A 27,452-nucleotide genomic window follows, 5' to 3' on the forward strand; every position below is an offset into this window, starting at 1 on the left:
AATATTTCAGTTAAAACGATTTTGTCTGATTTGAGTCATACATTCTCTCAGTTAGAGTTCCAACCTGAAGTAGGTAGTACACTCACACTAGGATAATTTGAAGAATATCTGCAAAGGATTTATTCAGAAATATGTAAAGTTTATAAAACATAAGCAGCACAGTAACCCAGTGCAATGTCATGTAGGCTCTCTTACCACTCTTAGGTCAAAGAGGAAAAGCAAGGGTGAAGCTTTTGGGACCCTGAAGAAGACAGTCATAGAAGCTGAGCAGCCTTGGGAGATGCAGTGGTGGTCCATAGACAGACACATCCAGCTCAATGCCAGTGCTTAGGCAGGATGCCAAAGGCAAACATAGCCTCACTCTCCTCCCTCTTTTAATCTCCTGCTGGCCTTCCAGATATCAAGAGAAGCCAGTGGGTATGGGACATATTTTTATATAATCCACAAAAGTACATCTTTGAAGGTATAGAACCAGGTGGAGGAGAGGGAAGTGAACATTTGGAAGGGCATATACAATGAGAAGCATATGATTTTTTACAAAATGATGTTTCTCTTTTTATTAGAGAAAATAAAACATGTTTGCTGTATAAAATTTGGAAAATGAATAAAATGCATTGTTGGTTTAAACTGTATCTTTTTGGCTGTTATTACTCTGCTGATTAAAGTAGAAAAATAATAGTCAAAAAAACAATAACAGAAAAAAGCAAACAAAAAAAACACTTTAAGTGCAGTTTTAAAATATTGGGGATTTATTGATCTATGTTACCAGAAAGTCTAGAGTTAAGACAGTCTTTGGAATTGGTTTGATTTTGACTCAGTTATGACTTCAAAGACTCAGTTTCTTTTTGTCTCTCTTCTCTGCCTGTTATATCAATGTTACCCTAAAGCTGGTACCTCATGGTGACAAAATGACTGCAGTACTTCCAGGTTTTGCATCTGCAGCATGCTACAACAATCAACAATGCTGATGAAGAAAGAAAAATTGGAAGAGAAACAAGCTGGTTCTTATCTTTCGTTGTTATCTTTTGTTGTTTGGGTCAGAGCTTCCAGAAAAATTCCCCTTTTGTCTGTTTGGCCTGGCTTGAAGAACCTGAACCACTCTCTATGTGAGAAGAGAGTCACAGCAGATTAGTGTAGGATGAGGTTATCAGAAGCAGTAAGTCTAACTGGAATTACTAATATCATCCTTCAAACTGATAGCTGAGTCCACCTCATCTCCAAGAGCATGTTGGATATACTTAGTAACCAGGACAGTTAATACTGGGAAGACAGACTCATTACCTCTTTATCTTCTACACCCCCTTTATAAATGAGAAAACCGGGGCTTACTTTAAAGAAGTAAGCAGAATTTTTTGATGGCATTTAACTATTAAGTAACAGGGCTGGAATTATATCTTCAGTTTTCTATTTTAAATTTTTATATTTTTGAAATTCTGTAAATTGCTATAAGTAATGATTTAGCATATATAATTCCCATGGATTTCTGAGGAAGGGCTTTAAAAATACAAAGCACAGTGTTCAAAGCATAGAGGGAACTGATCATTCAGATAAACCTACTTTAAAAAATTTAAATTAGAAGCATTAATTAATCCATTTTATTATAAAGGACTAAGGTTTACTAATACATCACTGGGAACAAAATCTGTAACAACCAGAGTAACTCAGAACAAATACTGTTACTCAATGAGCACAGAATATAAAAATATTTAATTCTTCTAAATGTAAAATTAGAAATAACTATGAATTTGTTAAAATAGCCAAATTTAGAAAATAAAGAGAGGGGAAGGAAAGAAATAGTTATTTGTCAACTACCATTTCTATAAGTAAAACATTAAGTTTTTAATATATATTAAAATTTGAATATGTCTGTTTGATCTGAAATCCATTAATAGCCAATTTATAATTATCCTAAATTTTTATATTTTTGTTTGTGCCTCTGAGTTTTTGTATATGAAAGATAATAGTTAATAAAATGTATAAAATACTTAATTCTATAGATGTGTGTCTTTTTCAATTTATATTCTACTACTGTTAGAACAGTTTATGAATCTGAGTGATCTTATTTGTTGATCAAAAGTCTCTAAGCCTTTTGAACTTTGTAGGTATCAAGTCCTAAGTGAAAGAACCAATTTCCATTCCTCAACATAAGTGTTTCTTCTGCAAATAAGCAAAGACAAACTTGGAAATTAAAGGTCAGCTCTTATAGGTTCAGGGAAACATTTTCTGTCACATGGAGACAATTTTTATCCCTCTTTGTCATACACTGAAACACCTGTAAATAAAGTTGAAGAAATATCACATAGCTGAAGAAACATTGCATTTGCATAGATGAAATGTTGGTTCAATATCATGCTCCCTGAGAGTGTTTAGTAAGGTCTTAGTCCTATTTCTAATTGAACACAATATCGACTTATTGCAGAAACACAGAATAAATAAAATGGTTCGAAAAGTGAGGAACAACTTATTTTCATGTTAGATCTCCCTACAGGTGTCAATCAGACCTTTTCCGGTTTTGTTTTAGTTTATTTTTATGTGAAATGGTCAAAATTTTTATAATATAGCAGGTTAATTCCTACATTTTTCAGCAGTGGAAAAAAGCTGTTAGTACTTAAATTTGGAAGTTATAGCAGTGGGTGATATAACATAGGGAAGAAGCATGGTGTCATGATCCCCCAAAATGTGAGTTACTATGGTCAAATTATAGTGACAAAGCACTTATTCTCACTTTTTGATGTTGTATTTCTAGGTTTCCTTATAACTATCAGGGAAATACTTTAACAGTGTTTTGACATAATGACATTAAATTTGCTATTTTACATACAGCATGACAGCAATCAAGGAATCCACTGAATTCTGCTATATTAAAGAACATGATTTAGGCAGGGTGCGGTGGCTCAAGCCTGTAATCCCAGCACTTTGGGAGGTCGAGGCGGGTGGATCACGAGGTCAAGAGATCGATACCATCCTGCTTGACATGGTGAAACCCCATCTCTACTAAAAATACAAAAAATTAGCTGGGCATGGTGGTGCGTGCCTGTAATCCCAGCTACACAGGAGGCTGAGGCAGAAGATTTGCCTGAACCCAGGAGGCAGAGGTTGCACTGAGCCGAGATCAGGCCATTGCACTCCAGCCTGGGTAACAAGAGCAAAACTCCGTCTCAAAAAAAAAAAAAAAAACCATGATTTAAACTTCAAGTTAATAATGTATTTATATTCCCTAAGCATGGAATATATACTATCTCTTTGATAATTCCTTTCTGAGTAGACAGAAGACAGCGCACATGTTAATAAGTTATATAAGACTATACACACGGAATGTATCCCCCAGTTTGTGGGATGGATGTCTTATTAGTTTCCCCCTTATCTGCTCTTTATTTAGACCAGCAGTGCAGACTCCACACTTTGTGAGATAGAAACGATGGAAAAGGATTGCTAGAGTCAGTATCAGGATGAAGTTTCCCTTAAAGCTTCTGACTTAGTTGGCAACGTTCCCTATGAAGTTAATCTTTCTGTTACTTTCAGAGCATGCCAAGATGGACTTCCACTGACCTTTTTTTCTGACAAGTATCAGAGGAGTTCCCAAAGTTTTGCTGCACAGACAGCTAAGGGGAAATCATAAAGGCATTAATCAGGAATATAAATATGGTCTGTCTCTGAGAGCCTTAATAACAGGTGGAAAGTAGCTCTCTGGGATTGAAAAGTACCAGATACATTTTGTCCTCAGGCTCACATCAAAGCTCACAGTGCTCTCTTGGAGGCATAGTGTTCTTTCTTTCATTCAGCTTATCTTTTAGCAGTATATCTTTTTTATTAAAACAAGAAATCAAAATTTCATGACTTAAACTTTCAGGCTTGCTTTGTCTGTTAAGTCTTTAATACCTTTTAATTATTTGCATAATTAAACAGGGAAAAAGAGTGAGTAAATTTACATCTGTTGAGCAACTATTTTTCTATGTTGACAAAATATTAAGCATTTAAATTAATGAAGAAAGTTCTTGAGGAGGGGAATCAGTAAATTAACTATTATTTAACTCCATATAAATTCCTAGAAGGTAGAATAAAACATAATTGACAGAGAAAAATATATGACATAATTAAAATTACACAAAATAATATACCCTTTCTTCAAGATATTTAATAATAATATAAATAATAGTTGTCTTACCAGGCACATAGTTACTTTATGTCTTGGCCTCCCTTAATTTTCCATTATATATATTAATTTCTTCAAAGTTGGTCAACAATATATGTGCATACTTTCGTTTCCACCTGCTTTAAGGAAAGATTAAAATACACAGGTTTACAGATTGCTTACAAATTAGGTAGATTCCATTCTCAAGCAGTAAAGAAAGCTTTAGTATGTTCAAAAGTAGCTTGTCCCTCATGATTATTGGTCAGATTACTGCTAGGAATGTTTATTATAAACAAATACATTGTTTTCAGGCATGTAGATTTGTGTTAAAGTATATCTCATGGGGTCAGTTTGCCAACTAAAGTTTGTTCCCAGAACTATCTGCCTGAATTATTTATTTCTTTAAACCATGGGATTTTACAATTATTTTTGCACTTATTAACTAAGCTTCTACAAATTGATTATAATTATTTAATAACTTATTTTAATAACTATAAAAGAATAAGCTAAACCTTCTATTTTAATGTGGTCTTTTGTATTTAAAAACTCATATGGTTTGACTCTGTGCCCCCAGCCAAACTACATCTTGAGTTGTGATCTCCACATATCAAAGGAGGGACCTGGTGGGAGGTGATTAGATCATGTGGGTGGTTTCCCTATGCTGTTCTTGTGATGGTGAGTGAGTTCTCATGAAATCTGATGGTTTTATAGGGGGTTCTTCCCTTTTGCTCTAAGGCCCTTGCTTCCCCTTCACCTTCTACCATGATGGTTTCTGAGGCCTCCCAAGCCATGCAGAATTGTGAGTCAATTAAACCTTTTTTCTTCATAAATTACCCAGTCTCAGGTAGTTATTTAAAACACTGTGAAAACGGACTAAGAACAGCTGTTTTAGGCAAACTTGAGGCCAGGAGTTCAAGACCAGCCTGGGCAATTTAGCAAGACCCCCACCTTTACAATAAAAAAATTAGCCATGTATGGTGGCATGAGCCTGTAGTCCCAGCTACTTTGGAGGCTGAGATGAAAGGATTGCTTGAGCTCAGGAGGTTGAGGCTACAGTGAGCCATGAAGGCAACCACTGCACTCCAGCAGCCTGAGTGACAGAGTGCAACCCCGTATCAAATATATATTTACCAGAAATTTGAAAGAAATGACTCTGCATGTTAAATTGTTTTTGCTTGGAAATAAAAACACACAACTGGAAGACTTTCAATGACTTTTTAAAAGATATTGAAACAAAAGTCAAATCATAGGTCACTTATATAACCCTTTGGATGGTCTTTTCAATAGGTATAGAGGTTTTAAGAGTTGAAATATATTTGGCTACCATGCTCATAAATTACTTTCTTCTTTTTATAATGACAGTTTATTTTAATAAAACCTACTATTTCTTAATAAATGTTACCACTTGATAGGATCTAGAGTTCTTAATAAATTTCTACATTTTAAACACTTTTCAATACTTTCCAGCTTTCCCTAGTCTCATTTTTATCCTAGTCTCTGAGATATCTCAACTTTCTATTCATCTTCAACTATCAAAGTCGAAAGCATAACTCAGAAAGTCCTATTTTCTGCTCAGCTGTGTCTCCCATGTTCTAGCTTCAACTTTTCAGGGGGATTCTGTACATCAATGTCTTCCACATACATCAAATGTGACTGCCTAACCAACTTTTTTCTAATTCCTTCTTTTAATTCCTAATTTTAGGAGTGGTATCATATTTTACCCTTTCTGGGACCAGGAGCCTGAGGGCTCTGTCTCACTGCTTGACTTCCAACAGGCAGTGTCTATGTATGCTTTGAACATTGTTTGCCTTCTCCTCTCCCTTCTACCCAGTCACTGACCTAACTTGAAATTGAGCATGTCTTAGTTTCTAGGTCAATGTCCTTATAAGATTTATCATGACTCCCCCTTAAACCTCTCTTCTAGATTGGAGTAGGAGTCCCTTCAATGTACTTCCATTGCACACTGTATTTTTTTCTCATATTGTCCATCATATTTTACTGAATAAATATTTAGCCACTTACAAAGTTAATTATTATTTTATTATAGATCTCTACCATTAGAATGTCATCATCATTTGAAACTTTATTGATCTTTTCTTAAATTGTGTCTCTTTTGCTCAGGGCAGTGACCAGGTATAGGTGCTCATGTTAATATTTATTGAATAAATTAAGGCTTGAGTGTTGATAGGATCAGTTAATTATGTTTAATATGATTGCTAGAAACTATTTATGTATCTTTTCTCTACTGTAAGCAAAGTCTAATGACTTAAAATTTATTCAAGAAAATATATTTAACTATGGCATCAACACGTTATTATGATTGAAAGATTATATCTAGTATTTAGCTGAAATTTTTAAATTGGAAATTAGTTCATAGCTGGGCATGATGGCTTACGCCTATAATCTCAGCACTTTGGGAGTCTGAGGTGGGTGGATCACCTGATATCAGGAGCACAAGACCAGCCTGACCAACATGGTGAAACCCTATCTCTACTAAAAATACAAAAATTAGCCAGATGTGGTAGCCAGCACCTGTAATCCCAGCTACTCAGGAGGCTGAGGCAGGAGAATCACTACAAGCTGGGAGGAAGAGGTTGCATGATCCAAGACTGTGTCATTGCACTCTAGCCTGGGGGAGAGAGTGAGACTCTGTCTCAAAAATAAAATACGATAAAATAGAGAAAATTAGTTCAGCATAGTGAAATAATTCTTCCATTTTTTTTTTAAACTTAGGGCATATTTCTGGGTGTCTTGTATGTTTTTCAAATATGATCATCCTTTTCATATGCAATTTTATTTAGGCAACACAGTCTTACCATTAATAGTATCATACACAGAAGGGCATTACATAATGGTAAAGAGATTAATGCAACAAGAAGAACTAGCTATCCTAAATATATATGCACCCAATACAGGAGAACCCACATACATAATGCAAGTTATTAATGACCTACAAAGAGATTTAGACTCCCATACAATAATAGTGGGAGAATGTCACACCCCACTGTCAATATTAGACAGATCAATGAGAAAAAAAATCAACAATGATATCTGGGACTTGAACTCAGATCTGGACCAAGCATATGTAATAGACATCATCAGAAATCTCTACCCCAAATCCACAGAATATACATTCTTCTCGGCACCACTTCACACTTATTCTAAAATTGACCACATAATTAATAGTAAAGCACTCCTCAGCAAATGCAGAAGAATTGGAATCATTACAAACAGTCACTCAGACCACAGTGCAATCAAGCTAGAGCTCAGGATTAAGAGACTCACTCAAAACCACACAACTACATGGAAACTGAACAACCTGCTCCTGAATGACTACTGGATAAAGAATGAAATCAAGGCAGAAATAAAGATGTTCTTCGAAACCAATGAGAAGGAAGACACAATGTACCAGAATCTCTTGGACACATTTAAAGCACTGTCTAGAGGAAAATTTATAGAACTAAATGCCTGCAAGATAAATGACAAAAGATCTAAAACTGATACCCTGATGTCATGATTAAAAGAACTATAGGAGCAAGATAAAATAAATTCAAAAGCTAGCAGAAGAAGAGAAATAACTAGGATCAGAGCAGAACTGAAAAAAATGAGACACAGAAAAAAACTTTCAAAAAATCGGTGAATTCAGGAGCTTGTTTTTTGAAAAGATCAACAAAATAGACCTCTAGCCAGACTAATAAAGAGGAAAAGAGAGAACCAAATAAATGCAATAAAAAATGATACAGGAGATATCACCACTGATCCAACAGAAATACAAACTACCACAGAGATTACTAAAAACACCTCCATGCAAATAAACCAGTAAATCTAGAAGAAATTGATAAATTTCTGGACACTTACACCCTCCCACAATGAAACCAGGAAGAAGTTAAATCCCTGAATAGACCAATAACAAAGTCTATAATTGAGGCAGCAATGAATAGCATACCAACCACAAAAAGTCCAGGACCAAATGGGTTCACAGCTGAAAAAGAGACACAAAGAGGAGCTGGTAACATTACTTCTGAAATTATCCCAAAAAATATAAAAAGAGGGAATCCTTCCTAACTCATTTTATGAGACCAATATCATCCTGATACCAAAACCCAAATAAGAAAATTTTAGGCCAATATCCATGATGAACATTGATGCAAAAATCTTCAATAAAATACTGGCAAACTGAATCCAACAGCATATTGAAAACTTATCCATTACGATCAAGTCAGTTTCATCCCCAGGATTCAAGGCTGGTTCAACATAAGCAAATTATAATGTAATCCAACATACAAACAGAACCAAAGATGAAAAAAATATGATTATCTCAATAGATGCAGAGAAGGCCTTTGAAAAAACTGAACAGCCCTTTATGCTAAAAACTCTCAATAAATTATGTATCAGTGGAATGTATCTCAAAAAAATAAAAGCTATCTATGAAAAACCCACAGCCAATACCATATTAAATGGGGAAAAACTGGAAGCATTCCCTTTGAAAACTGGCACAAGACACAGATGCCCTCTCTCACCACTCCTATTCAACATAGTATTGGAAGTCCTGGCCAAGGTAATCAGGCAAGAAAAAGAAATAAAGCGTATTCAATTAGTAAATGAGGAAGTCAAATTGTCTCTATTTACAGATGACAAGATTGTATATTTAGAAGAGCCCATTGTCTCAGCCCAAAATCTACTTAAGATGATAAGCAACTTCAGCAAAGTCTCAGGATACAAAATCAATATGCAAAAATCATAAGCATTCCTATATACCAATAACAAACACAGAGCCAAATCACGAGCGAACTCCTATTCACAATGGCTACAAAGAGAATAAAATACCTAGGAATACAACTAACAAGGGATGTGAAGGACCTTTTCAAGGAGAACTACAAACCGCTGCTCAAGGAAATGAAAGAGGACACAAACAGATGGAAAAGCATTCCATGATCATGGTTAGGAAGAATCAATATTGTGAAAATGGCCATACTGCTGAAAGTAATTTATGGATTCAATGCTATCCCCATCAAACTACCATTGACTTTCTTCACAGAATTGGAAAGAAACACTTTAAACTTCATATGGAACCAAAAAGAATCCACACAGCCAAGACAATCTTAAGCAAAAAGGATGAAGCTGGAGGCATCATGCTACCTGACTTCAAACAATACTACAAGGCTACAGTATTCAAAACAGCCTTTGGTACTGGTACCAAAATAGAGATATAGATCAATGGAATAGAACAGAGGCCTCAGAAGTAATGCCATACATCTACAAACATCTGATCTTTGACAAACCAGAGGAAAACAAGCAAATGGGGAGAGGATTCCCTATTTAATAAGTGGTGTTGGGAAAACTGGCTAGCCATATGCAGAAAGCTGAAACTGGGTATTTTCTTTATACTCTATACCAAAATTAACTCAAGATAGATTAAAAATTTACACATAAGACCTAATACCATAAAAGAAACTAGTAGAAAACCTAGGCAAATATCATTCAGGACATAGGCTTGGGCAAGAATATCATGACTAAAACACCAAAAGCAATGGCAACAAAAGCCAAAATTTACAAATAGGATCTTATAAACTAAAAAGTTTCTGCAAAGCAAAAGAAACTATCATTAGAGTGAACCAGCATCCAACACAATGGGAAAAAATTTCTGAAAGCTACCCATCTGACACAGGACTCATATCCAGAATCTACAAAGAACTTGCACTAATTTACAAGAAAAAAAGAACAATCCCAGCAAAAAGTGGGTGAAGGATATGAACCAACACTTCTCAAAAGAAGAGATTTATGTAAGCAACAAACATACAAAAAAATGCTTATCATTACTGCTTATTAGAAAAATGCTAATCAAAACCACATTGAGATACCATCTCATGCATGTCAGTTAGAATGGTGATCATTAAAAAATCTGGAGATAGCAGATGCTGGAGAGAATGCGGAGAAATAGGAATGCTTTTACATTGTTGATGGAAGTGTAAATTAGTTCACCCATTGTAGAAGACAGTGAAGCAATTCCTCAAGAATCCAGAACTAGAAATACCATTTAACCCAGCAATCCCATTACTGGGTATATATCCAAAAAGTTATAAATCATTTTATTATAAAGAAACATGCACGCGTGTGTTTATTGCGGCATTGTTCACAAAAGCAAAGACTTACAACCAAACCAAATGCTCATTAGTGATAGACTGGATAAAGAAAATGTGGCACGTATACACCATGGAATAATATGCAGCTATAAAAAAGGACGAGTTCATGTCCTTTGCAGGGACATAGGTAAAGGTGGAAACCATCATTCTTTGCAAACTGACACAAAAACAGAAAACCAAACACCGCATGTTCTCACTTATAAGTGGGTGTCGAACAATGAGAACACATGGACGAGGAGAACATCACACACTGAGGCACGTCAGGAGTTGGGGGGCTAGAGAAGGGATAGCAGGGAATGGGGAGAAGGGGGAGGGATAGTATTAGGAGAAATACATGATGTAGATGATGAGGTGATGGATGCAGCAAACCATGGCACATGTATACCTATGTAACAAACCCATGTTCTGCTGTGTACCCCAGAACTTAAGGTATAATAATAAAAAACAATTCCAAATTAAAAAAAATCAAATGTCACATGTTCTCACTCATTAATGGGAGCTAATATTAAGTATATATGGACACAAAGAAGGGAACAACAGACACTGGAGCCTACTTGAGGGTAGAAGGTGGGAGAAGGGTAAGGATTGAAAAACTACTATCGGGTACTGTGCTTATCACCTGAGTGACAAAAGTCTCTACAGCAAAGCCCCACGACATGCAGTTTACCTATGGAACACATCTGCAAATATATCCAATAACCTTAAAAAAGTATCATATGCAAAGAAAGAAGCTATTTGCCTATTTTTCATGAACCGATAATCATTAAAAATTATAGTTTTCCCTTTGTTAAAAATATGTTTTCTTGATAAAGAATTTTCTTAGACTAACTTATTTTTCAATGGGAAAATTCAAGCATATGTCACCTACATAACTTCTCTTATTTTTGAAGATAAGAGAAAAACTTCATTTTGGGAGAGATGTTTCTAAGAACATTTTGTCCATGTCCGACTTTATGTTAAATATGTATCAATCAATGCTCATAAAGCAAGTTCTAAGAAGGCAATGACAACTTGAATATGTTTTGTGGGAATTGTTTAAATGAAATTAGGCTTTATGAGTGTTTGCGACTTTGCTAGAAAATGACAATATTTTATTGTTTAATTTTTGCACATGTGTTAGGATATTTTCACCCAAGAGTCTTTTCATCATCACTGTTCAGTAATGTATTTGTTATCAAGGCCTGTTCATAAACTGGATCAGTAAACAACCAGTGCAAAAATTCACTGGAGGAAGAGAGAGATTTATTTTTGCCATGACATGAATAAGAAAGAATATACAAAGACAAATGCCTGGGGTTAGAATAACTTTGGCATTATGAAACGCCAAGCTCCAGCTCAACTCTGATGTTTACGATGTTATGTTTATCATTGCATTTTGCTCTTTTTTTTTTCAGAATTCTTCCTTGCTGCTGATGATTATCAATTCACTGTTATAAATTGTCTAAACAACTAATTGCCTTATTTATATCTATTATATATGTCATCTTTTTTTTGGTAAATGATATGGTCATTTAAATTGGCAACCCAGAAAAACCAACAAACTGTTAAAATTAACTATATATTAATAAAGTAGACAAAAACACATCCAACATTTACCAAAAAAGTTTCTTTTACATTAGCAATAATCAACTAGAAAAGCAACAGAAGAAAAGATAAATATTGCAAGAGCCAAAAATAAGTCTACTAAGTATTTCGTGTTCAGCAATTATCAAAGAATGCCACCAATGCCATGGAGAGGGTTTTAAAACTGTATTAAAATGTAAAAAAAAAAGAAAAGAAAAGAATTTTCAACCCAGAATCTCATATCCAGCCAAACTAAGCTTCATAAACTAAGCTTCATTTTTCATGAACAAGCAAGCACTCAGAGATTTCATCACCACCAGGTCTGCTTTACAAGAGCTTATGAAAGAAGCACTACACACAGAAAGAAACAACTAGTATCAGTCATCCCAAAAACTTACCAAAAGGTAAAGAGTATCTCCATAATGAAAAAATCTATATCAACTAATGGGCAAAACAGCCAGATAGCATTAAATGACAATATTAAACTCACAACTATCAATATTAATCCTAAATTTAAATGGATGAAATGCCCCAACCAAAGACACAGACAGGCAAATTGAATAAAAAGTCAAAACCCATCCGTATGCTGTATCCAGATCCATTTCATAAGCAAGGAAACACAAAAACTCAAAACAGCGTGTTGGAGGAAGACTCACCAATCAAATAGAGAGCAAGAAAAAAAAAAAAAAAAACAGGAGTTGTAACTTTCATCTCTGACAAAATAGACTTTAATAGTAACAAAGACTAAAAGAAACAAAGAAGGACATTACATAATGGTAAAAGAATCAATGCAACAACAGGAGTCAATGATCATAAATATATATGCACCCATTATAGGAGCACCCGGATATATAAGACAAGTTCTTAATGACTTATAAAGAGACTTGGACTATTGCACAATAATAGCGGGAGACTTTGACACCACATTGTTAATATTAGACAGATCAACGAGATAGAAAATTAAGAGGGACATTTATGATTTGAACTCAGACCTGGAACAAGTAAACTCAGTGAATATTTATAGAATTCTTCAACCCAGGTCCACAGAACATACATTTTTCTCAGTATCACATTACACCTATTTTGAAAGTGACCACTTTAATTGGAAGTAAATCACTCTTCAGTATTTGCATAGCATTTTACAGACTTAAATGAAATTTTGGTTGGCTGTTTGTTTGTTATTTTCTTCCCTTCTTCCTTCCTGTCTCTGCTGTTAAACACAATTATCGGCATAAAAGAGGTTTTTTTGTTTGTTTGTTTTGAGACGTTTCGCTCATTACCCAGGTTGTAGTGCAATGGCGCGATCTCGGCTCACTGCAACCTCCGCCTCCTGAGTTCAGGCAATTCTCCTGCCTCAGCCTCCTCAGTAGCTGGGATTACAGGCATGTGCCACCATGCCCAGCTAATTTTTTGTATTTTTAGTAGAGACGGGGTTTCACCATGTTGACCAGGATGGTCTGGATCTCTTGACCTCATGATCCACCTGCCTCAGCCTCCCAAAGTGCTGGGATTAAAGGCGTGAGCCACCGCGCCCGGCCAAGGAGGTTTTTAATACCTATTTTTAGATTGCATTCCAGCCTGGGCAATAGAGCAAGACTCCTGTTCTCTCTCCCCCATTCTCTTTCTCTTTCTTTCTTTCAAATAAAAAAAAAATTGCTCTGTTTTGAAGAATAAATGAAAGTTACAAAATAAATTAGTTAACTAGTAATGTTTTAAGAAAGTATCACAAATTAACAGTCTTAGAACAACAGACATTAATTTCCTCACTGGTCTCGCTGTAAGTCTAACATCAAGCAGTCATGTTAACCAGGGTAACACTTCTTCCAAGAGGATCTAGGAAAAAATTCTCTTTCTTAAGTCTTGCAGCTTCTGGTAGCTGTGAGCATTTCATAGCTGGTGGCTGCATTACTCCAATCTCTGCTTTCATTTTTATGTGAACTTGTGACTTGCTTCCTTTCTTCTTTTCTCTCTCTCAAATCTCCCACTGTCTTCCCCTAATAAAGATACTTGTCATTGGATTTTAAAAAATGTAATAAAAGATCTGAATATAGGAAGAGTTTCATCATGGAAAAGTTTTTTATCACAGAAAAGTTTCCATCATGGAAAAGTTTTCCATGAATGGAAAGACATTCATTCTCCTTAAAATTATCTGTAAATTCAATGTAATTCCAAAAAAGTTCCAGTCATATTTTACATAAATATATTCCCATATTTTTGCCAGCAAGCTTTCTTTTCTATCTCTGTGTTTTCCCACAGTCTCACATATATATACACACACATTTTGAAACATTATTGGTGCAGCCATTTGAAAAATAATATGGAAGCACATAGTAAAATTAAATGTTTGTTGTCCAGCATTCTACTCTGAAAATGTAGCCCAGAGAATTGCTCATGCTAGTCTTCAAGGAGACATGCATGAGATTCTTCAAAACTGAGTACTGTTTGTGAAAGCAAAGAATTAGAGATGGGCTAAACATTACTGAGATGAATTATATTTAATTAATTATGAATCTGCAATATGCACTAAATGCATAGCAGTCAAAAGAAATGAACTATATGCATAAGAGCAACGTGGCTAAATATAAAAATTTGATTCAAAATGTGAAAAAGAATTTCTATAATATTACATGAGCTATTAAAACGCCATAGACACAAATAATTTATTATTTTTTCTGGAATACATAACTATGAAACCAAATAATCGAGAGACATGGACAAACTTCACTAACATTGATACCTGTTGAGGGAGGTTGGTAAAACTGGGATTGAGAGATGAGAGGGAATATTCAGATTCAAGCAGCAGCCAATGACACCTTTATGGCATGGACAGAGTAATATCATCACTTGAGGCTTGGACTTAGAAATCTTAAATAAATAAATAATAAATTTAAAATATGTTTTTAAAAGTTTGTTCTGTAGATTGGAAAAGTTTTTATTTTTATTATTTGATAAGTATTTCTAGTATGAGATAGAGCAAATGACCACATTTGGGGAAAATTAAATATAAAGATTTAATGCAATTAAGTGAAAGATAAAAAAACTATGCCAAGACATACATTAATTCTGAACAAGCAATATATTCAGGTATCATTGGCTAAATAATATGCCCATAATAAATATATTAACTGCCCCTTTGTTAAGTAACCTCAAATAGTAAATACAATTATTAAACACTGAAAGTTTCAATTTACAGAACGATAACTGGAATGTACTAAATAAAGCCTCAAAATATATGGAGCAAAAATGTATATAAATTCTAGAGAAAATTTTGCAAATATACACGGCAGTGGGAAATTTTAACACACATCTCAAAATTATTAATACAACAAACAATTAAAATTAGCAAAGTTTTAAAAATATTTAAAACATGTATATAAAAGTTTGATTTATTGGAGGTTATATTTTTATAAAATATCACTTAGCAAAACTGATTTAAGAAGAAATTATTACATAACACCTAGAAATAAAAACAGCAAAACCTTCAAAAATGTAAAAATATAAAACTTTGAGACATTAGTAATGTCTTCAATGTCTAACAAGATTTTGTACCATAAAGATGTCATTTTCTCCAAACTGATGAATAAATTTAATGTAATTCAAATGAGATTGTTTGATGACTAATGATAATATGAGCACTCCCGAAAAAAAAAAATAGAAACAAGTTATAGAGCTAATTAAGTCCATGACATATTGGCACAGGAATAGAGAAGTACAAATGGAATGAAATAGAGATATAGGAACAGTTTCACATTTGACGCATAAGAAAGATGACTTTGAAGAACACTTGGGAGTGGATCCACCAGAAAACAAACAGTTCCAGGCCAACTGTATATCTATTAAAAAATAAGCAAAATGGGCTTCCTAACTCACACCATACATCAAAATTATTTCTTCATATATTCAAAGCATTAATGTTATGTTAAATTAGTAAATAAAAAAGAAGGGAGCAAATGAAATGAACTAGCACTTCATAGAAAAGGAAATAATACCCATGCATATATAAACAGTATTAAACATTATCAGAAGCCACTGAAATTGTAAAATATCCATATTATAATATTATTTAGTACACACTAAAGTTGTGCAAAATTTAAGGCATCAGATAGTTTTAAAAGTCGAGTGGATACTTTTATGCCATGTTGATCACAGTACATTTTGGTATCAAATTGGAGGCAATTTGTCACCCTCTTAAAATAGGGGATCTTTCCATTATCTATAGCAATTTTATTGTGAAACATATGCAAGACATTCTGGAAGATGCATTAAGAAACCCACCCAAGAATGTTCATTGCAATATTGTTCACAATTGTAAAATCTGAAGATATCTCAAAGTTCCCTCAACAGGAGATGGAAAAATAAAACTGCATCTTTTACAGAATAAAATATTACAGAAGACTGCAAGTAGGTATATATGCCTACATTAAAACTCATAAAGAAAGAGAAGGAAGATAAGAAGTACCCAGAGAAAAAAGAAAATTAAAAAAAAAAAGTTTAAATAGTGGTTATCTTTTGAAGGAAAGCAGGGGACAATGGAATAGGGAATGGGCAGGTAAATTTGATGATTTTGATAGTATTCTGTTCCTTGGATTGGATTATAAGCTTTTATTTTGTTGTTAACTTCCTATCCTATGTACATACACACACATTTATACAAATACACATACATATATATGTATACACACATATTTTCTATGAATGTGTATGTATATAGGCTATGTGTATGTATGTGTATATATATGCATATACATGCATATATGTATGTATGTAACTTCATAGCCTATATACATGCGTGTGCACACACACATATACACACATACATATATATGTATTGTATATATATACTGCATGCTTTATTTTATATAAATTTATACTTTATGCCATGTAAAAAATTAAAAAATCATGCAACATATAATTTACTTTCATATTCCAAACTCTTAAGCAGTACCAGCACATAGTAGACTCTTCATACATATTTGATAAACAAAGGATGAACTATTAAATATCTACAGTAAAAAGAAAAAGACTTCACAATACTTCTAAAAATAAAAAAGGAAAGCAATATACTGTAGAACAATAAAGCATTTTGATTGAGAACAAAGCCCAAGTTAGGACACAAAAGAAAGTACATGATTGATAGGCATCTCTTAAACCACTGAATCCATTTAGCCAGATATCATTTCACTTCTAGAGAAAGACTGCTGTAGAGATCTTCATATTCATAATTTTAAAATCTCCTTGCAAGGGCAAAAAGACTAAGGCCAAATAGAAATAAGCATCATTAAAATCTAAGATACAGGATTTATTCATAAAAGATGTAAGAGGAAATTCAATTTATAAAACAAAATTTTCAGACAAAAGGTCATAAGTCTTTAGATTCTTTATGAATTTTCAAATACTCTTTTAAGTTACTTAAGAAAAATAACAGTACAGTGAAATAACCTGACAGATACCAAATTAATCTGGCAATCAATTTGTCTGTGGAACACCTTGAATAACATTTATTTCATTGTGAAAACAAAGTAAATTGAAATAAAGATTTCTTATATATAAAAAAAAAAGAAAAAAGAAAAATGCTAAGCATGCTTTTAGGTAGAGCAGAATTCTGTGTACCCATATATTAGTTACCACATTTTTTATTTTAGGTTCACAAAGGGGGGTTAAAATTAATTACCATGTTTGTGTGAATGCTACAACTTGTTGAAGGCTGTAAATAAATAATGGTCAACTGATAATTCTAACTTTTATCAAATTGATATATTTCTTTGGGTGGTTTGGCAAATGTGTGACTGTTTTGCTTGAAATTCATGGCCAGGTCACAGAATGAGCAATATTACAGTCTAAAAATATGCTTCTCACACAAACCACAGAACATGGCTAAGCTTTTCATGCCACCCGGAAAAACTGTAGTACATAACTTATTGGTTAAGAGCTCTTCTCTAAAGCCAGACTACTTCAGTCCAAATCTTCATTCTGGAAGAACTAGCTGTATTCATTTGGGTGAGTTAATTAATTCTTTGTTGCCTTAGTTTCCTCATCTGAAAGTGGGATATAACAGTAACACTTGATTCATAAAGTTATTGTGAGAATTGATATCCAATACATGGTAGAAAGTTTTTTTAAATTCTTCAAATATTTTAATGGTGCTATTATAAACAGAAAGAATTTGCCATATTTTAATGGTGCTATTATAAACAGAAAGAATTCGCCAAAGACCATAAAATACTATCTTCTGAATATCTATTAATATTCCCAGATACAATGCTTGGCAAATGGTGGACATATGCTAAAGAATCATACACTAAACATATTTTTGGATATCATTCAACATCATTTTCCAATGCACTGATTGTAAATAGCAAAACCTACCAGCACTGATTGTAAAAGCAAAACAACACTGAGAGAGCTGGGACTGGGGACAGGACTGGGGACAGGACTGGGGACAGGGCAGGAGTGAGTTGAGGTGCATAGCAGAAAAGCTGTAGGCATTCTCCCCTTTCTACCATATTGTCATCTCTACACTTCATGGTGATAAAAGCTAAAAGGCTATTGGGAAATTTGTTAATGCCTTGATTAATTCAAACAGCATTCATTCAGAAGGTTTTAGACAAGAGACACTGTTCTGTGGTCAGTAAAAGAATAATGTTTTCATTCTCAAAGAGTTGTTGCAGAGACAGATAAACAGGCAATCAGAAAAGTATCATTTTTTTACAATTTCCCTAAATAATGCAATTGTTCTTAACCTGTCAAAAGTAAGGAAATGACTGAATGCTTTCTCTTCTATTATCCCATATCTGCGTAGAGAAACAAATTACTTTATCCTAAAATTTATTTGCACCATGGTGGTGTATGGTAGTGAGACAAAGGGGAAATCTTTCCTTAGCGTTCTGAACAGCTATCTAAAGAATACCAAAAAGTTGCTCTCACTACAGGCACTTAGGATTTTTCTGGTATAGGATGTACTTCTTTATGTTTTCTCTTTTTTAAAAATTATGAATGATCAATTATTAGGGCCAGAGATACTAGTTCATACTACCTTTCTAGCTAATATGCTGTCACAAAGATTACTTAATGTTGGAATCCAGGTGAAAATTGGATGACATAAACTCACCATTTCTTCTGCTTAGCGCATAGCATATAGAATATTTGTAAGATTAAAACCACATAGTATTAAAAATGTATATGTGTATACATGTCCACATGGTATTGACTTAAATGGTATATGCTGCTGGATTAAATTTTAGTGCAAAGTGAATTTAATAGCTATGAATGTTTATACCATTTCCTGAGGTTGAGCCATTTCTTTTTAAAAAGATCTGACTGCTGAAGATATTGAATTCAATGTTTGTTCACTTTTAATGTAGGTTCTATTTCACCACCTTTAAGAAGCCATTCCACATAAAAATATCATTGATACCCTACTCCCTTTCTTCTCTGCAGCTTCCCACCCAGAAAAGGGGGACATGAAGCAGCTTCCAGAAAACATATACAAGATTAAAATGCTGAAATCTGCCTTTGCTAATTTGTAGTATGCCATGAAATAATTATGTGTGTGCTAAATGGCACTTTTTACTTTTCGTGTGTGCTTCAACACTCATTTTTCAGTAGACCATTTAGAAAGGATCAGCATTCTTCAGAAACTAAAAACACAACACAAATCAGGGCAGCATGGCCTGATGGGAAAAGAATGCAGCCCACAAAGGTGGTCTTTGTAAGACCTGAGGACATGCTGTTGTCTGTTTCTGAATTGCAGGCTCAATGCTTCCCCTAGTGTCTTCTCCTGAAATATTAAACTCATCTGTGTTGAAAAGCAGGACTCAAAGACACAAATAGTCTTTTAAGGCACCCAAATAAACTCCAGAACAAGAATTAATTTTACAGATTTCATAAAATCCCTCCTGTAAAGAAGCTTGATGTTGTGCAGTCAGTTATGGTGAAAGCCCATTCAGTTTGTTGACCTTTTTATGGGGCTAATGACTCCTAAGTTTCAAAGTGATAAATAGAATAATGGAGACCTTGACATTTTCTAGAAATTTATTGAGTTCCCTTATTGCACTCTATTGAGTTGTGAGCTGTTTTATTAACAGAGGACAACTACAGCATTTTACACTTTTAGTGTTAATTTCTTCAGGCCAATTTAAAAATAAGTTACTTTGAAGTTTCATAAACTACATTAAAAGTGACTTTGTTAGTATCTGAAAATATTTTCTACTTGACTAAAATCTTAAGGATTTACACCTTATCTGATTACGACACAGGATTCAATTTTCCATCTTTACCTTGTATAGTAGGCACCCTGCCAACTTTACCAGTGAACATTAAGTGATCTAAGCTGTCAAGTCCTATTTAAATAAGGGTCTAATTCCAATGGCTAGGTAACCTAGTATTTTAGTTCCTTCTTTCTAAGTTCAATGCTTATGGTGTCATTTTAATTCTTTTTGTCATTTCCAAAAGTTCTTCCTCTCAATTTATAGTTACCATATTCCTTAGCCATGTGGAATCTGCTGGAATCTTCAGTATTAGAATGATGAGGCAGCACCTTATTTTTGAGGCAATTCAAAATATTTTAAAGCACTGAATTATTCTGCTGCTACTATACTACATATTATTCTTATTTACTGGGAAAGAAGAATGAATTAAGGGTTTCTATACCTGCACATTTAATTGAAATTATTATGCATTCCCCTGCCCTGCAATTCCAAAGAGAACTTCAGCATTTTCTGAAGGAATTTCAGTTCTTTTCTTTTTTCTTCTTTTTTTTATCATGACATGTCAACTTTTTTCTTGTTTATTTTTAGATGTGTTTCCATACTATTACACTTATCATATTCTGTATTACCTTTTTAATGTTTCTGTAATAATGAGGTGCTCTATAGTCATATATATAATGTATATAGCTATTGTCTATATATACTGACTATAGGGTATATCATCATATAAATATAGACAATACATTTACTACATCATTATATATGTGTGTGTGTGTATATATATACAGACTGTAAAGCACATCATATATATGCATACATACACACATATATTACATATGATACTGTATATAGCACATATTATACATATATATAGATAGATTTTGCACTTATGTACTTTCAAGTTATTCTCACTTTTGTCCCTTACTTGCCCCTAGGTGGTGAATGTCTTACCCAAGTCATACCACTTTTACATGGCAGGATGGAAACACAGAGTCAGGTCTCTACTTTTAAAGTCTCTGTCCTTTTCTCTTTTACAGATCCAGTTCATATTCAGTAACAGAGTATTGCTTTTTATGTATGTGTTCTTTTCAGCTTTAAGAATGTAGTGCAAATTTCCAATAGATGCCATCTGATACCACTAGCTTTCCCAAATGTCCTTCACAGTGGCACATTTGCCTATAAAGTACAAATTTTTCTGTTTTTAGCCATCAAGGCAATTGACTTGCAAAATGAACCGGCAATAGGTATATATCAACCTTATGAAATGAATATATTTTCATGCAGAATGAGGCAATTGGAAATCCCAAAGTGGACAGAAACCAATGTGAATGTCAGTTAATAATTGAGGGTAGAAAAATTTTAACAGTAACTGAAATAAAATTAATTTCTTACTTTTAGCTTACTGGTGCTTGGTGTAGTGGATGAGAGAAATGAGGAAATACCACGTTGTAACTGATTAACAGTTGCTCTCTTATACTAATGTCCTTTTCCTTTATATTTATTTGATAGACTCTATTCCTTTTTTTCTGTGATTTGTTTTCCACAATGAACAATAAAATGGAAATTTTTAAGTATAAATGAATAAGTTACTTATTATCATCATTGTTATTTAGAGACAGGATCTTCCTGTCACCCAGGCTGGAGTGGAGTGGTTATATCCTAGCTTACTGCAGCCTTGAAATCCTGAGCTCAACTGATCTCGCCTCAGTCAGCCTCCAGAGTAGCTGGGACTACAGGCGCACACCACTACGCCCAGGTAATTTAAAAAATATTACATAAGACCTGGCACCATAAAAACCCTAGAAGGAAATCTAGGCAAAACTATCCAGGACATAGGAGTAGGCAAGGACTTCATGAACAAAACACCAAAAGCATTGGCAGCAAAAGCCAAAACAGACAAATGGGACCTAATGAAACTCCACAGCTTCTGCACGGCAAAAGAAACAGTCACTAGAGTGGATCGGCAACCAACAGAATGGGAAAAAATTTTCGCAGTCTACCCATCTGACAAAGGGCTGATATCCAGAATTTACAAAGAACTCAAGCAGATTTACAGGAAAAAAACAAACAAGCCCATTCAAAAGTGGGCAAAGGATATGAACAGATACTTTACGAAAGAAGACATATATGAGGCCAACAATCATATGAAAAAATGCTCATCGTCACTGGTCATCAGAGAGATGCAAATCAAAACCACATTGAGATACCATCTCACGCCAGTTAGAATGGCGATCATTAAAAAATCTGGAGACAACAGATGCTGGAGAGGATGTGGAGAAATAGAAACACTTTTACACTGTTGGTGGGAGTGTAAATTATTTCAACCATTGTGGAAGACAGTGTGGCGATTCCTCAAGGCCTTAGAAATAGAAATTCCATTTGACCCAGCAATCCCATTACTGGGTATATATCCAAAAGACTATAAATCGTTCTACTATAAGGACACATGTACACGAATGTTCATTGCAGCACTGTTTACAATAGCAAAGACCTGGAATCAACCCAAATGCCCATTGATAATAGACTGGATTGGAAAAATGTGGCACATATACACCATGGAATATTATGCAGCAATCAGAAATGATGAGTTCGTGTCGTTTGTAGGGACATGGATGAATCTGGAGAACGTCATCCTCAGCAAACTGACACAAGAACAGAAAATGAAACACCGCATATTCTCACTCATAGGTGGGTGATGAAAAATGAGAACACATGGACACAGAAAGGGGAGTACTAAACAGTGGGGTCTATTGGGGGGAAAAGGGGAGGGCCAGTGGGAGGGGGAGGTGGGGAGGGATAGCCTGGGGAGAAATGCCAAATGTGGGTGAAGGGGAGAAGAAAAGCAAAGCACACTGCCATGTGTGTACCTACGCAACTGTCTTGCATGCTCTGCTCATGTACCCCAAAACCTATAATCCAATAAAAAATTAAAAAAAAAATATTTGAAGAGCCGGGGATGTCATTATTTTGCCAAAACTAGTCTCAAACTCCTGGCCTTAAGTGCCTCTAATTCTAATATGCTAATATTTCTATTTGCTAAACTACGTTTCACAGATACATTTGTGCTTAATTTCTTAAAAGCATTACGTATGTTTTATTGGGTATTCTATTTTGATTTATTATTATTTAATAAAGGTTAGTTAATAGCAAGTGGTTACATTTAATTTAATTACTTTATTGTCATATTAAAACTTTTTTTCACATTGTATTTTTTTCACTTATTGTTTGCTAAATAAGTAGACTGAAAGCTAAATCTAACAAGTTCTCAGAAACTGGCATCTCACCGTTGCTTTCTGTAGTTTATTCCTCCTTTGTTTGAATGTAGTTTGAAGGTGAAATAGATTTTCGTCATCTGTGGGAGATAGATTTCAGGTAGTGGCACCGTATCATTTTTCCTTCAAATAGGGTACTATTGAGAGTAAAAGGAGACACTATAAGTAATTAATTCTGGGTAATAGATTTAATCTTTATTTTATGGGGAAAAGTGGGATATAAAGTCACTCTTTTAAAGTAAGTATTATGTTCTTTTATAATCTTTTCTATTAGCTTCTAGAAAGGCACTAGAAATCCTCTAGTTCACAGATGCCACACTCTTAAAACCATCAAAGAAGAGGTGCTGTCCACATGGTGAAGATTATGCCAGATTTGGCTTTTAAATAAGCAGACATCAGCTTAAAGAAATGCAAAATACAAATTCCTTTGTAAAACTTTTAAATTCTTTTTTAAAAGTAAAAGTTAAAGCAATTATATAATAGGCATCAACTTTCACCGATTCTTTGGTTTGCATAATACTGATAACTGAGTGCTGAGTTCAGAGAGAACCTCATAGGATTATCCACTTATTTGGATGGGGCTGAAACAGCAAGAAAACCCTGCAATAGCTGACCTTCAGAGATTTGTCTTTTTTAAATGGTAAGACACTTTCATAAGTGCAGCACATACACATGAATATTCTAGAGAGGATAATGCTGGGAATTTTTCACATGACATACCACCATTACAACTGTGCAATATCTATGGTATTTCCTCCCAATTTCCTCCTGTGCTGTGGTGACTCTTTCACAGGATACAGCATGGCAATGGAAGCATCTTTAATTCACAGCCATGTTTCATGAATGGGAAAGAAATTTAAAGTTTGTTTCCGGAAAGAAAGTCCTACGTGTAAGTGAGGAAAGTGAGTACAAAACGTGACCCAGATTCAAAGAGGCAGAAGGTGGTTGGTAGTAGGAAACTGAGACAGAAGGGGTGGAGATAAAGTTTTCAAAGTATTGAAAAGCAGAGTGAACACTAGGAAGTTCAGATCAGATATTCAAAATAGTTTAAAACAAGGTAATAGATTCAGTCTACAACTCAAGAGTGTATTCACATATGTTTCTAGGACCTGCCTACCTGGGTGTGTTGGATCAATTTAAATGGATTGGAGCAAATGTGCAGTGATGGTGCCTAGAGAATTTAGGTAAGCCAGAATTTAGAAATATGGCAGAGGGTTAAAAAATGATTACATGAGCTTTTTTTCAATATGTTTGTTAGCTGCATAAGTGTTTCCTTTAGAGAAGCATCTGTTCATATCCTTCACCCACTTTTTGATGCAGTTTTTTTTCCTGTAAATTTGTTTAAGTTCTTTGTAGATTCTGTATATTATCTCTTTGTCAGATGAGTAGATAGCAAAAGTTTTCTCCCATTCTGTAACTTGCCTGTTCACTCTGATGACCCAGCAATCCCATTAGTGCATATATACCCAAATCATTATATTATAAAGACACATGCACATGTATGTTAATTGTGGCACTGTTTGCAATAGCAAAAACTTGGAACTCATCAATGATAGACCAAATAAAGAAAATGTAGCGCATATGCACCATGGAATACTATGCAGCCATAAAAAGGATGAGTTCATGTCCTTTGCAGGGACATGGATGAAACTGGAAACCATCATTCTCAGCAAACTAACACAAGAACAGAAAATCAAACACTGCATTTTCTCACTCACAAGTGGGAGTTGAACAATGAAAACTCATGGACAAAGGGAGAGGAACATCACACACTTGGGCCTGTCAGGGGGTGAGATGCTTGGGGAAGGATAGCATTAGGAAAAATACCTATTGTAGATGATGAGGTGATGGATGCAGCAAGCCCCCATGGCACATGTATAACTACATAACAAACATGTACATTCTGCACATGTACCCCAGAACTTAAAGTATAATTAAAAATAAAAATAAAAAAGAATACGTGAATGAGAAATTCATATATTTTGCTTGTATAATAACAAATACAAATAGATTCCTCAACTTTTAATTACTGTAAAGTAGAATTCAGATAGTACATGACTGTTCTTCCTCACCAAAGAAATGGTGGTTACCCTTGTTCATTCTGTTGCAGAAAATTGAAAGCCCCCTCCTTCAAGCCTTTATTATAATGCACAATTACAGCATTTCCAGTCTGTTAATTTAGTTTTACAAAGTGATTTTTGAAAATATTCTAAGAACAATGGTATCATCAATTGCTTTTCTCCCATCCATGAACACTACTGATTTGCATCTATGGCAACTTAGGTTGCAGCTGTGGCTCTAAGATGGTTGCCACAGACAGTATGAGTTGCAGCCCCTAGGACCAACTCAATGCTCTTACACACCTTAAATTAATTTCCTGCCTTTGTGTCTTAATCTCTACTTTACCACCAGCTCTTCTTACTAAATTTGTAGTTATTAGGGACTCAATTATTCAAAAACCCATCCTTAACCTACGATAGCCTGGCAGCCCCTCAACTCTGTTTTGAACCTCTGTCATTCCAATGTCATCTTCTTTTAGTCTTCCAGAAAGTTCTCAAAATGTTCAAATTGCTGATCGCATCTTTATTTTATTTCCTTAACACTATTATTGATTTTATTTTTTTATATTTAAATATTGCAGATTGTTTTAAATAGCTTTCGTGTAGAAGGTAGTATCAAATTGTGGACTTTATTGAAAAATCTGATATGGTAATTCTAAAATTTTACAGTATAAGATATTCTATTCCTTGGTGATTTGAAAGCCTTTTCCTTTAAGGCCATCTGGTTGTGATGTTTATTTTGAGGGCAATTATTTGATAATTTTGTTTTCACATTTACCATTCCAGTGGTTTATTCAATTTCTAATTCTCAAGACAATCTTAATAATTTACATTTTTCTAAAAAATGTGTCAATTTCAGATATATTTATAGAGGAACTGACCTAGAGCTGTACATGGTATTCTCTTGCAATTTTTAATCTTTTATTTGCAGGCATAATTGTTTTTCATTGATAATTAGGTATGTTTATATTTTCCCCTCAAGTAGACTTGTAAGAAATTTACAAGTTTTCCTAAAATATGAGAGCTGACAAGAATAATATTTTTCATTTTCTATCCACTCCTCAGCTATTTATTTTTAACTTTTTATTATGAAAAATTTAAATTAAGGCAAAAGTAAAGAGATACTGCAATAAACCTCTTTACCTGTCACATAATATCAAGTTATTAACTCATAACAATCTTAATTCATCTCTATTCTCTTTTCTCTACACTGAATTTTGTGGGGAAAATACAAGACATTATATTACTTTATATATAAATATTTCAGATTTTATCTCCAAAAGATAAGAACTTTAAAAAAACCACCATCTATTAACATTATCACATCTGAAAAAAAATAACTGTTATTAACATTAAATATCCAGTAAGAGTCCACATTTATGAAATAGATTTTTCTTATTTGCATATGTTGGTTTTTACCCAATTCTTTTTGTTTAAAATTCTCCGATTGTATCCCCATGGGGTGATCATGTCTCTCTGCACCTTGTATTTCTCTTGTATTGGGAGTTAGAGCTTTAAGTTTATCAGTTGTCAATCTTCTGTCTCTTAGTTCTAAATACACCTTTTATGACCTCACTTGTGATCCTGAACATTATTCCCTCACAAGTTGACTCAGTGCAAGGCTCTATCAGTAGGTGATACAGTAGGGATCCTGGAGGAGGAAGGCATTTGCTTCCCAGTAATGGTGTACTCTTTCGGCAGTCTTCTGTAATGCAAGGTGGCCAGCAGCACAGGGCACCATCTTATGAACTGCTTCCCTGACACACTTTTGGGCAGTTTTGCAGTAAGTTTCAGGGCAAGATACCTCTCCTTTGGCACTTTCTTCAGCTACCCAAGAATGTGATTTCCCAGTTAGTTCCTCTGGTGTGGAGTCTTCTCTTAGACAGTTTCCTCTATACCCCAGAGGGCAGATTCTCAACAAATCCCTCAATATAGCACCTCTGCAAATTTACCATGCAGTGTACCTTGACCATGCCTTCTTCAACGAGGTCTGGCTCTCATGACAGTTGGAAGTTATCTTTCTGATTCATGTATTTCTTGGGTGTCCTGTCACAGCCCTGAGGGCAGTAGCTGTT

General features: G+C 34.3%; 1 long non-coding RNA gene across 2 annotated transcripts; it reads right to left on the reverse strand.

Annotated features, from left to right (window-relative positions):
• Positions 1-1,874: 1,874 nt before the first annotated feature.
• Positions 1,875-27,452, reverse strand: LOC118152895 (uncharacterized). Of its 2 annotated transcripts, none has more exons than XR_004741888.3 (3): positions 26,797-27,452; positions 23,330-23,454; positions 1,875-4,269 (listed from the first exon to the last, which is right to left on the reverse strand). It is a non-coding gene; the product is annotated as an uncharacterized LOC118152895 (long non-coding RNA). The 2 variants fall into 2 exon arrangements; XR_013534849.1 differs by having other exon boundaries at positions 1,875-4,272.

The sequence above is a fragment of the Callithrix jacchus genome, chromosome 4, assembly GCF_049354715.1.
Source record: "Callithrix jacchus isolate 240 chromosome 4, calJac240_pri, whole genome shotgun sequence".
Lineage (NCBI taxonomy): Eukaryota > Metazoa > Chordata > Mammalia > Primates > Cebidae > Callithrix > Callithrix jacchus.